General features: G+C 51.3%; 1 protein-coding gene across 2 annotated transcripts in view; it reads right to left on the reverse strand.

Moving 5' to 3' along the window:
- The window catches only part of RIN2 (Ras and Rab interactor 2), a 233823-nt gene extending 221968 nt beyond the window's left edge, over positions 1–11855 (reverse strand). The window contains exon 1 of one of the 2 annotated variants that reach the window (XM_084777856.1): positions 11710–11855. The gene's annotated coding sequence lies outside the window, so the exon portion shown is untranslated. The remainder of the gene's footprint in view (positions 1–11709) is intronic. The other variant, XM_084777851.1, reaches the window with a different exon arrangement.
- Between the last annotated feature and the right edge of the window lie 572 nt (positions 11856–12427).

Below are 12427 nucleotides of genomic sequence, written 5' to 3' on the forward strand. Positions count from 1 at the left end.
CCCATCCTCCCCCTCCCCCATCCTCCCCCTCCCCCATCCTCCCCCTCCCCCATCCTCCCCCTCCCCCATGCCCCCTCCCCCATCCTCCCCCTCCCCCATGCTCCCCCTCCCCCATCCTCCCCCTCCCCCATCCTCCCCCTCCCCCATGCTCCCCCTCCCCCATGCTCCCTCCACCATCCTCCCCCTCCCCCATGCTCCCCCTCCCCCATCCTCCCCCTCCCCCATGCTCCCTCCCCCATGCTCCCCCTCCCTCTCCTTACCACCACCATCATCCTCACCCTTTAAGAAAAGGCCTGTGTGCCGCTCAGCAGGGAGAAGGCACGTGCCACCAGCCTTAACAACCCACTCAATCCCTAGGCCCCACATGGTGGAAGAACAGAACCAACTTCCCCAAGTCAATCTTCACATTCCTACATGCAGATACACAAAGTAAATCAATTAAAAAAAAAAAAACTAAACCAAACAGAAACTGTTCCCTAAGAGGATATTGCATATCTATAGGCATCTCATTATATGGAGTGGATTAATACATATAATAATTGCACTAAAGGGATAAAAATTTATAACCGATTTGCCAGAAACAAATGGAGCCTAGAAAGATTAGTCTCTGGCTGGCCTGTGTAACCACTCAGGCACCAGGAAGCCATCTGTGTTGTCATGGTCTGGATCTTTACTACCCCCCAAGGCCTATGTACTAATGACCAGGTGACTCCTCACTGCCCCCAAGGCCAATGTACTAATGGTTATATTCCTAGCCCCTGGTGCTACAAGGAGGCACTGGAAGCTTTAGGAGTCAGGCCACAGAGGTTAACTCCTCAAATGGAGTATTGGATCGCCAGCTATAGCCTCAACCTCAGGCTGTGCTCAACACACACACACACACACACACACACACACACACACACACACACACTTTCTTCTTCTTCTGCCTTCTACAAGGGGAGCAGCTTTGCTTTACAGTTTGAGTACTGCTTTGCCCCAACCCTAAATGGTGGGGCCAACCAATCATGGCTCAGAGCCTTGAAACTGTAAGCCAAGAGAACCCTTTTCTCCCGTAAGTTGATTCTCTCAGGTTGTCACAGCAACAGACAGCTGCTAGGAGGAAGGTCTCCTTGCACAAGCAGATGGTCAGTCAGAAGAAACGAGAACGATTGGTAAGCCCATCCTGTCCCGTTAAACAAGGCTAAAGCCAGACAGCGTAGATGCTGGCAGGACCCTGCAGTAATAACGATATACAAAGAGAAGAGACACTTCCACCCTTCCCGTTAGCTATCCCACTACTGAAAACAGTGCACCCCAAGAAACTTCTCCAGGAATCTCGCACACCTGAAGAAGGGTGCAGCTGGAGGAGGCACTCCTCTGCCAGGGAGAAACTCCACACAATTCTAACTTGTCACACTACCCTGCAAGAGAGACGACTGCCGTGACAATGACAGGTGCGGCCACACCTTGACCAGGTCTGCTTGAACACACCTCTTGTTAGTCTATTTAGATGTGAGTCTTACGTCACGGCTGAAGATGGATGGGTGGGTGGTCTACGGACTTCATGGTTCCTCTTCCCAAAGCAGCCACAATGAGCAGATCTAGCTTCTCTGCTTTTCACTAGTATCTGTCTCTTTAGTATTGCCAGAACCCAAATTCTGACCCTAAGAACTTTTGGTAATGGCAGGCACTGTAGTGCCCAACCTACATGCCCTTGACAGCAGGTGCTGCAGTGGTCAGCCCAGGTGCCCTTGACAGCAGGTGCTGCAGTGGTCAGCCCAGGTGCCCTTGACAGCAGGCGCTGCAGTGGTCAGCCCAGGTGCCCTTGACAGCAGGTGCTGCAGTGGTCAGCCCAGGTGCCCTTGACAGCAGGTGCTGCAGTGGTCAGCCCAGGTGCCCTTGACAGCAGGTGCTGCAGTGGTCAGCCTAGGTGCCCTTGACAGCAGGTGCTGCAGTGGTCAGCCCAGGTGCCCTTGACAGCAGGTGCTGCAGTGGTCAGCCCAGGTGCCCTTGACAGCAGGTGCTGCAGTGGTCAGCCCACAGGCCCTTGACAGCAGGCGCTGCAGTGGTCAGCCCAGGTGCCCTTGACAGCAGGTGCTGCAGTGGTCAGCCCAGGTGCCCTTGACAGCAGGCGCTGCAGTGGTCAGCCCAGGTGCCCTTGACAGCAGGTGCTGCAGTGGTCAGCCCACGGGCCCTTGACAGCAGGTGCTGCAGTGGTCAGCCCACGGGCCCTTGACAGCAGGCGCTGCAGTGGTCAGCCCACAGGCCCTTGACAGCAGGCGCTGCTGTGGTCAGCCTACCTGCCCTTGACAGCAGGTGCTGCAGTGGTTAGCCCACACACCCTCTGTCAAGTCCTGTATATATTTGCTGCACATCTCTGATGGAGAATGGTCCTCCTACTGCAGGACTCGCTTTGCCCATCCGTAGAAGAGAGCCCAAGAGCTTGGTGCTGCCCTCAGCCAAAGTCTGAGGGATGCAAATGTATGAGCACTCCAGTAAGTTGCCTCTGCTCTGGCTGCTCTCGTGGGCCTACAGTTTCCAGAACTTTCCTGCGGCACAGAACCAGGTTTCCCTCTGTGTAGTTTGCTCGCTGGGCACCCTTGCCAGGCTTCTTTTGCCAGGAAGCTCCTTTTCTCCTCTCCCTGTTTCTCTGCTCATAGGACCATCCCCAGCCTGTTCTCACCTCGGAGCCTACTCCTAGAGAACCAGTTAAGACAGAAACTTTCACAAACTTTTTCTACATAAAGAAGGCTACTTCTTCAAATGTAACTTTAAACACACAAACACACACACACACACACACACACACACACACACATCTACAGGACTCTGAGTATCAGTTTGTGAATTAGACTGTTCTTTCGCAGACATCCACCTCCTTCCCATGTAATAAATATGTAACAATAATGAAAACAGAGCCCCAGAGACTAGAATCCACTTCCCAGAAGGATTGTGTGTATCTACTGTTCAGGGAAGGATGTTGCCCAACACCGCCCTCTGTTTATCATGCACATATAAGTTGCTGCCTCCCTTCCTGGCCTGGAAACCTCAGAGGCCTGGCACACATCCCCTTTATCTTTCTCCATGCTTCCCAGAGGCCAGCTGGAGGCCGCTTCCAGGCAGGGCCCTGCTCGGCTGCGTCTTCCTCCCCCGGCACCACACGCCGCCTTCCTGCCTTCATTCCGCATGCTTACCAGTCCTGCCTGGAACCTGTCTGCTGTTGAACTAAAAAGCCAGTGAATCCATCCACCATCTTAGACATCTTCTACCGTGATAGTTCTTGGATCCTCAGGACAGGATGAACTACTTCCCTTTTGTACCAAGTCACATTGCTCTTGAATAAGAGAGGTCTAGGAACCCACTCTGAACCTACCCTCTCTTAGCTTTGCTCTTTGAAAAGACTCCCTCCAGCCTCAGAGTCCCATAGAAACAGAATCTTAAGAAAGGGAACTCCCTTTCCAGCTTGGGCCCAGGCAGAATGGCTCCCACAAAGAAGGGTGGCCAGAAGAAATGGGCCTTTCCGCCATCAGCGAGTGGTGACCCGGGACACACCATCAACATTCACAAGCACATCCGTGGAGTGGGATTCAAGAAGCGTACTCCTCGGGCACTCAGAGAAATTCGGAGATTTCCTATGAATGAGATGAGGACTCCAGATGTGCACATAGATGCCGGGCTCAATAGAGTTATCTGGGCCAAAGGAGTAAGGAATGTTCCCTATCGCATCTGAGAATGTCCAGAAAATGTAATAAAGATGAGGATTCACCACAAAAGGTCTACACATTGATAACTTATGTGCCTGTTACTACACTCAAAAATCTACAGACAGTCAATGTGGATGAGAATTAACCTGATGAATGTCAAATGAAGTTGCAGAACTGCAAAAAAAAAAAAAAAAATAATAATAATAATAAAATAAATAAAATAAAATAAAGGAATCTTGTTACATATTAAACGGTAGAGGGGTTCCTGTCTTGTTTACATCACTAGCATAGTATAAAGTTACTCCATAAACTGTTTGGAGAAAGATAATGGCAAAATGCCTTAGGTATAATTGCAATATGAGATGCCCTGAAGAAAACCTGTCTATGATACTGGGTATACACCATTTGTTAAAACAAGAATCCCAGAATATAGGAAGAATAGGAGAAGGCATCGTACGGACAGATGGCCAGGAAGGTACTCAACATGGGAGAAAAACAGGGAGATACCTCACACACCAGACCTCAGTACGACCTTGATGGGGAGCCAAGACACTTCATGGAAGCCACTCTAAATGAAACTCCTGTGCCAGACTGGGAGGGGTGCCCTCCTGTCTGCAGTCTCCTTGGGTGCAAATCCTTTCCTCTCCTTCCCTGCAAAGGCTTTGGGATCACAAACCCATCAGGCAGGTCTTGGTGTCCACAGGGCGGAGCATTGTCCTTACGCATCGGTCTAACCAAGAGCAAGAAGCCTTCTATCGCCCCACTCCCCACACATCCCAACCCTGTTGCTTGCCGACTAATGAAAACAAGATCTCTGTCATTGACTCCTGAAATTCAGAATTTGAGTTCAGAATTCAGGAATTTCCCTAGGAATCTCAAGCTGGAGAAGGGGAAGGGATACAGTTTTAGGGCCAGGCCGAGGAGGACCTCGAGACCTTATCCAGCCTGACTACTTTCCACATCACCCTGCAGGGGAGACTGGAGCGGAGACAGTGGCGGGCATCAAGGGCTGGACCAGCCCCTCACCATGCCTGTGCAGTTCTGCATCCCGCTTTCTAGTCTTTGAGGCTTAGACGCGTCAGTGAAGACAGACTTGGGAGTCACTGGACTTCTTTGTTTCTCTTCCCAAAGTGACCACCTTAAACAAACCCTTGTTCTCCGATTTTCACTACTATTTGTCTCTTTAACGGGCTTGCTGAGGGTCGGCGGTGAAGCCGAGGCTTCTGGGGCTTCCAGGGCCCAGACTTGAACCATAACAACTCCAGGAATGTAAGTATGAAGACTTCATTCATTAAAAAGTATAATAACGGGCCGGGAGTGGTGGTGCACGCCTTTAATCCCAGAACTCGGAAGGCAGAGGCAGGCGGATTGCTGTGAGTTCGAGGCCAGCTTGGTCTACAAAGGGAGTCCAGGACAGTCAGTGCTACACAGAGAAACCCTCTCTCGGAAAAAAAAAAAAGTATAATAACAAAAGTTTCCCAGTCTGAACTTAAAAAAATGACACAGAATCTGAGATTGCAGGCAACTGCAGGGTTACACACTGTTACTTGGCCAGACCATCATCAGACCTAAGCTCACAGCGGAAATCAGAATAATTCTAGAGTTTGCTTCCCATTCAGATACTTAAAGCTCATCAATATCATTTGTGTCACTCTTACAGGTGGTTTTAACAAAACACAACATATACCAGAAAACTGAATCAGGGATTTCCAGCCAGAGTCCGTCAGCCTGAGCGGCAGGCAGAGAGTCTTGAAACAATAGATTGGTGGTGACAAGCAGGCTCCCTGGCACAGACTGGATTGGCCATGGCCTCATCTTAAAACATGATCTAACTTTATTTTCTTGGCCTCTTCCATAAAATAGCTATGTGTAAACTTTGGCCAAACTACTAGGAAGTTGACAGACATTTCTGCTGTGGAATAAAAAGTGTTGTATAATCAACCACTCACTATAAAATGATATACTGGAGGCCTTTCGCTGCTGGCCCTACTAATGTGTGTGTGGTTCCTTCTCCAGACTCTCCACACTTCTGGAGGATATTAAAAATGTCTCACCAGGGAGAGCCTGGGCCTTAACCAGTCACTGCAGATGCAGGTAACTAGCAGGCTCAATGCTCGGCGTTGCCTGCTTTGTCATCAGCACAGGCTCTAGGCTCTTTTTCCACACACACATCTTAGGTATGAGCTTCTAGCACTCGACTTTGACCTGGAGTTTCATACTGGCTAAATTCCTCAACTGACTGTGCCCCGGTGACTCACGGTGTCCAAGTAACGCCTGTGCTCCCTCCTGCTCACTGACCGTTTCTGTAACAGCTAGGTGATATACAGGTTCTTTATCTCAGAGGAGTAGGGCTGGAAGGATTGCTCAGTCAGTAACACAGCACCCTGCGAGCACCAGGACCTGAGATTGACCTCCAGGATACAAGTAAAGATGCCAGGAGCAGTAGCTGATTCTTATAATCCCAGTTCTGGGAAGACAGACAGGAGGGTCCCTAGGGCTCCTGGGCCAGCTGATCTTGCTTAAGTGGTGAATTGCCCGCCCGGCAATGAAAGATTCTGTCTCAAAGGAAGTGACCTACACACACACATACATACACACACACACACACACACACACACACATTCACTCAATTTTTGTTTGTTTTGTTTTTTGAGACATGGTTTCACTGTGTAACAGCCCTGGCTGTCCTGGACTCAACTTTGTAGACCAGGCTGGCCTCGAACTCACAAAGATCTGCCTGCCTCTGCCTCCCGGGAAGAGGGTGGAAGAGAACACAACAGTTTAAAAACCATACCAAAAGCCACATATTCTGGGGCATAGGTCTACAATCCCAGCACTGAGAGGTTAAGGTGGGATGGTGAATTTAAGGCCAGCCCAGGCAACTTAGTGAGAACCAACTTCAAAACAAGAGTACAAACAGGCTGCCGCTGAATCAGTGTTACAACACTGGCCTATAACTCAAGGGCCTGGGCTCAACTCCTAGTGCTGCAGGGGGTAGGGACTGGGGGCATGGGGGTAGGGGGTGAGGAGTAGAGGGTGGGTGTTACACATTCAGTGTCCCTACCATGCTCCCTGGTCACACATCCAAGAACATACAAACACGTGCCTGTATACACGCTGTGAGCACATGCACCACATTCCAACACACATCCATAAGCCTAGCTGATGAGTCTATCCTTTCACTCGCTTCCTCACCTCATCTTGGTACCCCACCCCCTCAGACAGGGAAGCTCTTTCTTGCTCTTGACAAGTGGGGTGATGCCACCCTCCTGAACACACACGAAAAGTCACTCTTAACACACGTTGAAGGTAAGTGGCAGCGCTCAGTACTGGAGACATAGAAAGACCACCATATCCGTCTTTCCCATGGTATCGGCCCATGGGTCTCCTCTGAATCTGCATTCCCTCTTCACGTCTCTCCAGTTGTAATGAAGGCTGAATAGTCAGGGCTTATAAGTCTTTGAACGCTCCCCAAGAGAAGTGCAGACTCTGATTTAGAAACCCCTGGTCTCAAAGAACAGGTTTTCAGGAACTGAGGGCTGCTTGTCCTAGGTGAGGACCAGCTGCGGGGAACCCTCAATTCCAGGTCAGAACTCTGCCCGCAGAATGGCTGCTACTACTTTCACATCCTTAAAACCAGGCAGTGACACCTTAAAAAAAAACCATGTGAGCAAGAGGTATGTGAACTGCAGACTCAGGTAGTGGGAATATCTTCCTGCTCAGGGACTGGATAAGCCTCAATGAAACAACGCTTTCTGACTGAATAGGGGATCAATAATAAGCACTTGCTTTGTGTGTGTGCGTGCGTATGTGCGTGCATATGTGTGTGTATGTGTGTGTGTGGTGTGTGTATATGTGTGTGTGTATGTGTGGTGTGTGGATGTGTGGTGTGTGTGGATGTGTGCATATGTGTGTATATGTGTGTGTATGTGTGGGGTGTGTGTGTGTGTGCGTGCATATGTGTGTGTATGTGTGGTGTGTGGTGTGTGTGGATGTGTGCATATGTGTGTGTACGTGTGTGTATGTGTGTGTATGTGTGTGTATGTGTGGTGTGTGTGTGTGTGTGTGTGGTCCTGGTTCATCTCCAGCACCTCAAAAGAATATCCTGTTAGTATAAGAACCCTGGGCTGTCCAGCTCATATGCACAGCTGTTGGTTTTTGAAGCAGGTGTCCCTTATAGTCTCTCAGGTGCTTGGGGAGGCTCAAGAGGTGTGGCACTGTTGGAGAAAGTATGTCACAGGTCAGCATTGAGAGTTTAAAGACCTCTGCCAGAGTTGAGGTCATGCTCTCTGTTTTATGCTTAAGGCTCAAGGTGCAAGCCCTCAGCTTCCGGCTCCAGCCACCACGCCTTCACCTACCGTCACAGACTCTAAATCCCTGGAACGTCATAAGCCGTGAGAAAGTGGTTAATTCGGCACAGCTGCATTTGGGAGCACTTAGAGCTGGGAAGTCTAACGGCTGAAGCTTCCAGGCAGCTCCAGAGCCTCAGATCCAACGCAACCCTGGGAACTGCCTCCCACCAACCAGTACAGAGCAGATAAAACAATAGCTACCATGACGGGTGGGTTCCTACCGTCTCCTGATATCCAAATGGTGCATTCTTCTCAACACCGTGAACACTGGATGGAATTTGGAAACTGGCAAAGTGGACAGCAGGTTTTGAGTTCAGTAAGGAACATCTCCCCAGGGAGACTCCTGGGAACGCCTTTTCTGGAAGCTGTACAAGGAGAAAGATCCCCTGTCACCACATAAGGGCTGGCAAATATGCCACATCATGGTGTCATCCTAGAGTCCCCGTTAGCATTTAGATAATCCCATTAGGTTATCAATGACATTGTCCCTCTAGTGAATCTCCTGCTCTGGGCTACCTGTTGCAGTCTGGGCAAATCCCCTGGGGTTCAGTTGGACCTGGGGGCTGGCTTCCATTGGCGCTTTGACCTCTCGGCCTCCATGTCCTCTTCTGCAAAAAAAATGTGATTTGGAGTGTATGGGAACCAACTGGGTTACTAGCTATAAAAACGAAGATCTGTGAAAACACAATCTGCTTTCTTCAGAGCCACTACCATCCTAAGGTATACATCCTGCTGTGCATTCCCCTATTGTTTTTTAAATTATGTGTATTACCTGTAGGCCTGGTTAACGATCAATCAAGACACAGACACTTGTTATATTTTAAAATAGCCTTAGTTAACCTGGGGCAGGGCAGATATCAATCCTCTAAACTACCTCCCATAGTGGGACGGGCATGGGATCCCTGCCTCAATCCCACGCCATCTGCTTCTAATAACTTCTATCAAGCTACCTCCCATCCATAATCCCAAATACTGGCCTGGATTCTCCTGCAGCTAACCCATGGCGGCCTTCCTCTCTTTACTTTAGGTCTCTCTCTTCTCTCCTCCTGACAGTCTTTTCTTCTTCCCAGAACTCCTCTCTTTCTCTCCTAGACCCAACTATCTCCTGCCCTGCCAGGTGGGATGGCTTTTTATTAAGCAAAAGGTGGGTCAGACAGCAAGCAGTAATTAGCATCAAAACACATCAGATTATCCCCCAACACCCCCACAATGCTTTAACAAAGGGATGCTCGGCTCACTCCCCCACTCATGCACTCTACACCCCTCCAGTGGCAAGTCACAAGGGTTAGGGTGAGACTTTGGGAAGCTCATTGACAGTGGACAAGTACAGTTTATGGCATATTCATTGGTATGACCCCCCCCTCTCTCTCTCTCTCACACACACACACACACACACACACACACACACACACTTCTAGTGTCAGTGATGCTAAGTGCCTCACCAGGCAGAGGAGGAGGAAGGCAGGGAACCTTCCTTATTGAAACCATTAAGACCCTTGAAAGATCATTAGACAGGCTGGCTAGACCAGCAGGGGTTGGGCAGTACATCTCCCTGTCATGTTATGGGATGTACCTGAAGAATAGGCTCAAGGATGGGGGCTGATCAAGGAAGGGATGTGTCTGTCTCCAAGGAGAGGAGGAAGATGGCCTCAGAGAGCAGAACAATTCTTTGCAGTAGGCATGGACCTTGACTTTGGAGAGGCACTGGGGAGGGTGCCCTTAGAGGAGAGTGGGGGCTGCTGGGGTGGTGTCTTGGTCGCCTTTCTATTGCTGTGATAAAACACCATGGCCAAGGCAAATTATTCCAGAGGGCTAGGACTCCATCACCAAAATTCTGGGAGCAAGGCAGCAGGCAGGCAGGCATGGTGCTAGAACAGCAGCTGAGAGCTCACCTGCTGATTCACAAACAGAAAGCAGAGGCACACTGGCCGGGAATAGCCTAACTTCTGAAACCTCAAAGGCCACCTCTAGGCCACAGTGACATACCTCCTCCAATGGGGCCACACCTCCTCCTAATCCTTCCTAAATAGTTCCACCAATTGGAGACCACACATTCAAACATACGAGCCTGCAGACTCCATTCACACTCAGAACAGTAGAGGTGTCATCTCTCACGTACCCTGGAAGGATCTCAGTACTCTGAGAACCTGTTTGTACACGAGGGGATTCTGGGTAGCTGGCTGTTTTCTATGATGCGCGCGCCCCACTCCCACTGACCTAGAACAAACCCCCAACCCAGAAGGTCCTGTCAACACCCCTCTTCCCAAGTCCTAAATATTAAGGTTCCTTGATGTCCCAGACCGTGCAAAGCCAGATGTCCCCTAAGGAGGTGAAAGCACAAATATGAAGATTCAGAGCAGGAGGGAAAATGCGCCCCTCTGTGCCCTTATCAAAACGTCCTCCCCAGCCCGAACTAGGGGAAAGGTCAATAAAGTTCGGCAGTGGATAAACATGACTCTGCAGAAAGCCCCAGCTGCCCAATCTGATGCGTGCCACCGTCAACCCTCATAAACCACAGAGCAGGGATCCATGGGGGCATTGCTTCCTCTGAACAGTCATGCCCCAACAAAACAACCATTGCCTGTATTTATTTAAAAATGTCGACATTTTGTGCACCACGGACCTTTTAAAAACAAGTTTCTTTTTTAAAAAGCACAGTGTGGAAGTTACTATTTATCTTAGTTTCTGAGCGTGGCCAAGTGTTTACTTTTGCTTCAATATTTACAAAGTCTTGTTGGTGGACCCACCATGTTCCTAAGAAACCACAACGCGTCCAAGCTCTGCAAGACTGCACTGTGCAGAGGCTGCTTGTGGCCTCTCCTGCGGAACTAGGAAAGCCCCAGGGACTCCAGGGCTCTGAGAAGAGAGGCGCCTCTCAAGGCCCAAAGGCCGACCTTGCCTTGTATTTCTTGGCAGCACGTCATCTGCTTTCCAGCTGAACTTCTGCAAACCCTACAATTCCCTGGCCCCCGTCGAAGAGAGTTGCCATCGCAAGGGGGTATGCACCACGCTCCAGCTAAGCGTGGAGTACTGGCCCAGAGGGGAACCCCCTAGGCCTTCAAGTGGGGAAATGGCCCTGTCCCTTCCCAGCTGGAACCCAGAACTCCTCCTGCACTGCCAGCTGCGTGCCGCCCTCAATCACTGCGATGGTCCACGCGCCCTGCTGCCAGGGACTCAGGGACTTGCTGACCCCTCTGCTCCACTGTAGGGAGAAAGAGGCGGATCACAGCGTGTGCTACGCACCGGAGCACAGGGACTTGGGGTCTGGTTGGCTAGCGCAGGCGAACGTGACACAAGGCAGGCGGCGCCACAGGTAGAACTCAACAAAGGTCCCCACCTTCCAGCTCTGGTGCACGCGCACACGCACCTGCACCACCAGGCATCCAGCCCGCACCCTCGGCGACTGCCCATTACCCAACCCCTGCAAAGGTCAGCCGAGGACACCCCATGATCTTCCCTGGATCCAACCCCAGAATGTCACCTAGCCTCAAGTCCTAGCGTCCTGACTCCCCATTGCTCCCTCCCCCATTGGTCCCCTAGGACCGCTGAGGACGCCAGCTGGTTGGCTCTTTCTTTCTAATCTCAAGCGACAGCACGGCAGTGGGGCACCTCGCGCTTGGTACCTGGTTCTTCCCACTTGAGATGGGGTCTCCGCTGCTGCCACCCCTTACCTCAAAGCATTTGGTGCAGATCCCAGAGGCAGGGGCGACCGGCGGGTCGGTGACCAAGTGGGGCTAGGATTCCCGGCCCAGATGGAGAAAGAGGAGGCCAGGGGCGGAGGGGCGTGGTTGCGGGGGGTGGGGGGTGAGGAGGAAGAAGTGGGGGAAGGAAAAGCTTTGTGTCTGCCTCCGCCCTGCTCCTCTGAAGATCTCCTCCTCCGGGATCCCCCGCCCCCCTCCCAGCTTCTCTAGGACCCGGTCCGGGTGAGCTCGTCTGAGGTGAAGAACAAGGCGCCTGCGCGACCCCTGGTCCCGCCCACCCTTGGGCATTAACTGGGTTACCAGGAACTCTCAAGCTGGGGCGTTTGGAATGGGAATCGAAAAGTTTACCTAACCCGGAGCAAACTTGGCTGGACCCCCCCTGACCCTCTCCGCTCCACCCCGTTCCTTCTGCGCTCCCCCTCCACTGCCAGAGTTTGTTTCTGGGAGGTTTCTCCTTTCTTCCTCGGACGTCTGCACGCACTTCCCCTAAGACCGACTTCGGATCCGGGAAAGGGGCCGCGCGGACTGGAGAAGTCCAGCTGCGAGAGGCTGGGGCACGGTTCCCAGCCTGGGGTTTGCCATTGTGCTAGTCTCCACAGCACGAGCCGCAGGGAGGCGGGATGGTGTTGGCCCTGCACTCCAAAGTCCAAACCTGGCAGAATACCTAACAGGGAGGAAGGGAGGGGGC

The sequence above is a fragment of the Acomys minous genome (genome assembly GCF_964271855.1).
Source record: "Acomys minous genome assembly, chromosome: 3".
Classification (NCBI taxonomy): domain Eukaryota; kingdom Metazoa; phylum Chordata; class Mammalia; order Rodentia; family Muridae; genus Acomys; species Acomys minous.